Genomic DNA, 4,890 nt, shown 5'->3' on the forward strand with positions numbered 1-4,890 from the left:
TTATGCCCCTGGGATACCACCCATAAACACATGAAATAGGGATCGACCCATGCTAGGCTTATGCCCCTGGGATACCACCCGATAAGAGAGAACTTCCATCACTTAGTTCAATTAATCTTTGAGATTGTTATTTCGGTCGCCTCCACATTTTAATACTTTGAAACAATGATACATCAATAGGAACCAAGTAATAGACCTTCTATACAATAACGATGTAATAAAGACTCATTGGTACATCAACAATGTGTTTCAGAATCATCAATATCACAACAATGAAATAAGAGCCTTTTGGTCTATCAATGAAACATTTTGACAATTATAGGATGGAAACAACTTCGTTGGTAACGTAGAACAATACATGTTTTTGGACAACCTCGGAATCTTACTTGATGGAACATTGGTGTTTTCATGCCAAAGAACATTGTTAGAGTATGCTTTACATACCTCGTTGTAGATTCAGATACCAATTCAACACAACTTCCCGCCTTTACAAATCACTTATCTACAATGAAATGTTTGGCATCTAGTATTAGCAACCCAACACCACAATTCTCTTCCATAATTCCATACTACCAATATTTGCAAAACATTCCAAAAACCAACTTGAACAATAGGTTTATGTGTGTATATATATATAATCATCATTTCAATACCACATCATCAATACCACATCATCACCCCAAATTCCTTCACAATTTAACATAATCCAACCATGCACAAGAATAATCCAACATCATTTCCAATCATCTTTCAACAACAATCAAATAACATACTTCTGATGCTCACATGCATATATATATATATACATATCCATATAAATAACACCAACATAATTTACATCCTTACCAAAAAAATGTCCCTTTTGATTTCGAAGTCCTGTTGGCACAAATAAGGGGTGCTTCTCGAAGCCCTTGAGACGGTGAACACAACTACGGAATCAATTTGGATTTTCTACGGTTGAATCACAAGATAATTGGAGTTGAAATTTGGCTAGGGTTTCTTAGTTTTCAATAATGGATGATAAATAATGGATATGAGGCTAAGTATATGTATATAATGACCAATTTTAGTTCAAGAGGTGATGGAAAATGACCATATTGCCCTTAAAAATTTAAGTAAATCCGAATCTGTCCATGGTGGACTGTTTTGATAGGCTAAAGTAAATCGGCCATAACTCTTTGCTCCGATATCGGATTTGGGTGAAATTGGTATCGTTAGAAAGATAATTCAAAGGTATTTCATTTCATATAAATTAAGCCACCCAGTTCGTCCTGTACAAGTAGTTATGATCGTTTGAAGTTGACCCTAAAAATCTGTTTTGAGAGGCTGAAGTAAAACGAGTATAACTCCTTACTTAGATGTTGGATTTGGATGAAACCAATTGCATTGGAAAGAAGACTCAGAGATATTTCTTTTGATATGTGGTAGCTCTCCCAGTTCATTATATTTAGGGAGTTATGATCGTTCAAAGTTGACCCAAAAAACTGGCAGGCCTCAGTAGTTTTCCTGCACATTTACTGTTCACATCCCGGCCACCGTTTTAAAGTTTCGAACGAGCTCGCTTATATCCGAAACTTATCCGTTTTTGGAAATATTTATATCGTTGGAAAGCTTATTCAATAACCTTCGTATGGAACCATCGACGGGAAAATTCCGGTATAAATAAAGTCGATTCCTATACACCTATAATCAAACTACACACTTGAAACCATCTCAAAATAATCAATACTCATACTTAAACTCATATATACCTAACTTAGGATCAATACATATACTCCAACACATATAACAATGACTAATGCACGTAATTAAGTACGGGGTGTTACAGGTTTCAAACATTGGTATTCCACGTAGCTCACGTGGGGTTGTCGGTTATAGGAAACTCCCATGTCCATAAGATTAAGTTTCTTGAATTACCAAGTCACTCCGAGATTTGAGTCAAAGAGTTGAGATGTTTATGATGCTTTATGGTCATTTATGATGATTTATAATTACCTATAATGATTTTTGACGATATGATAATTTATGATGATTTAGGATGATTTATCATAATTTACGATTTATAATGATTTACGTGGCTTACTAGATTTATCATATGAGTTGTTTATTATGAAATTATGAAAAGTATGATTTGATATAACTCAAGCCAAGTGAGTCATCATTGTCCGTATGCATATTTTCATGAAATTGATTATACTATTTATATTGTTGCATGCACCCCCACATACTCAGTACATTTCAAAGTGCTGACCTACATATTTCTATGGGCTACATTCTTACCAAAATAAAGGTACAAGCTGTAGCGCACATATCATGTTCAGCTGGGTCGCAACTCTCGATCGGCAGGTGATTAATCCTTTTGATTCAGGGACTTGAGTTGTTCAGATTTGAGGTGTATTATATTTTCTGTATTCAGTCGTATTGAGTAGGGGTAGTTGGGAGTCATGACCCGACTATCTTTGGTCAATGCTAGTAGAGGCTTCATAGACAGTCACTAGTAGTCAGTGTATTCAATTTCAGATTTGTATATATATGAGCAGAATTGTGATCGTGTAAATTTACTTTTATGTTGGTTAGACTAAGTTATGGGTTGTTTTCACATTATTCCATCTATTTTATTTATTTTATTCAGTTGCTTTATGTTATGCCAGATGAAGGGTTAACTTGGGGTTACTTGTGACCTTAAGCACCGTGTGACGTCTCGGAATCTGATTTCAGGGCGTTACAGTACTGTGATACCTCTAGAGTTGGTTTGGATCGTGTTTTTATGCAAAGAAGGAATGTCATAGCCTATGCCTCTAGACAACTTAAGCCTCAGGAAAAGAACTATCCTACTCGTGATCTTGAATTAGCTGTTGTTGTGTTTGCTTTGAAAATATGGAGGCACTATCTTTATGGGGTGCATGTTGATGTGTTTACGGACTATAAGAGCCTGCAATATGTGTTTATGCAAAGTGAGTTAAATCTTCGTCAGAGAAGGTGGTTAGAATTGTTGAAAGATTATGACATAAATATTTTGTATCATCCGAGCAAGGCCAATGTTGTGGCAGACACCCTTAGTAGATTATCTATGGGTAGTATTGCTCATGTAAAGAATGATAAGAAGGAGTTAGTTCAAGAAGTTCATCAATTGGCTAGATTGGGTATTCATTTAATTGATTTGGCTGAGGGTAATGTTTGGGTTCAGAGTAGTGCAGAATCTTCTTTGGTTTCTGAGGTAAAGGAGAATAAGATCAGAATCCGGTTCTAGTTAAGTTAAAGGAGTCGGTTAGAGATCAGAAGGTAGAGGTTTTCTCCCGGGGGGAGATAGCGTGTTGAGATACCAGAGTAGATTGTGTGAGTCGTGCATTGATGATTTGAGACACCGAATTATGCTGAAGCGCATGGTGTGCATTACTCTATTCATCCTGGTGCTACTAAGATGTATCGAAATTAGCAGGAAATCTATTGATGGATTGGTGTGAAGAAGGATATTGCAGAGTTTGTGGCTAAGTGTTCAGTTTGTCAACAGGTTAATGTAGAGCACCAAAGGCCGGGTGGCACTTTGCAAGAGTTCAGTATTCCCACTTGGAAGTTGGAAGAGGTGAACATGGATTTTGTAATAAGGTTACCTCGTTCGCATCGTCAGCATGATTCAATTTGGGTTATTGTAGATAGGTTGACCAAATAAACTCATTTTCTGCCAGTTCATACATCCTACTCAGCTGATGATTATGCTAAGCTGTATATCAGAGAGTTGGTCAGATTGCATAGAGTTTCTTCGTCTATCATTTCAGATAGGGGTACTCAGTTTACCTCTCATTTTTGGAAAGCCTTTTAGAAGATCTTGGTACTCAAGTTCACCTTAGCTCAGCTTTTCATCCGCAAATAGATGGTAGGCAGAAAGGACCATTCAGACTTTAGAAGATATGTTGCGGGCATGTGTGCTTGATTTCAAGAGCAGTTGGGATGAGCATTTGTCGTTGATTGAGTTTGCCTACAATAATAGTTACCATGCTACTGATAGGTGACCTACATCTCCTCCCATAAAGAGCCTAATAGCTACCATGCTAGTATTCAGATGAAACCGTTTTAGGCTCTTTATGGGAGGAGATGTAGGTCACCTATCAGTTGGTTCGAAGTGGGTGAGGCCGCGTTGATAGCGCCAGATGTGGTGTTAGAAGCTATGAAGAAAATACAGCTGAGTAGAGAAAGGTTGAAAATAGCTCAGAGTCGTCATAAATCATATGCAGCTGTGAGGAGAAGAGATCTTGAGTTTGAAGTTAATAACTTAGTTTATTTGAAGGTTTCACCCATGAAAGGGGTGAAAAGATTTGACAAAAAGGGGAAGCTTAGTCGCCGCCATGTTGGTCCCTACAGGATATTGAGCCGTGTTGGGAAATTGGCATACGAGCTTGAGTTGCCTGTAGACTTGTCATCCGTTCACCCCTTGTTCCATGTGTCCTTGTTAAGGAAGTATATTAGTGATCCAGCGGTCGTAGTACCCTTAGAAAGCACAGACATTCGCGATAGCCTCTCTTATAAAGAAATTCCAGTTGAGATCCTTGATCGCCAAATTTGTAAACTAGGAACAAAGAAGTTTCCTTGGTCAAAGTTCTTTGGCGGAATCGATCCGCTGAGGGAGCCACTTGGGAAGCAGAAGCGGATATGTGGATCAAGTACCCTCATCTTTTCACTGCAAACTCAGATTCAGCCAAGGGTAACAGTCTTCCTTAATATTGTTCTCTTCCAGTCTCAGTTTTAGCTATGTGATTATCTTCATGCAAATTCATGCATTCGTAGATTAGTTCAGTCTCTCAGTATGATATAGATTCAGTCATGCAGTTTTAACTCAGTTGTACATGCCAGCATGTAGTCTTAGTATCCTCAGTTTAACTAATCTCATTCAAG

The sequence above is a fragment of the Capsicum annuum genome, chromosome 3 (assembly GCF_002878395.1).
Source record: "Capsicum annuum cultivar UCD-10X-F1 chromosome 3, UCD10Xv1.1, whole genome shotgun sequence".
Lineage (NCBI taxonomy): Eukaryota > Viridiplantae > Streptophyta > Magnoliopsida > Solanales > Solanaceae > Capsicum > Capsicum annuum.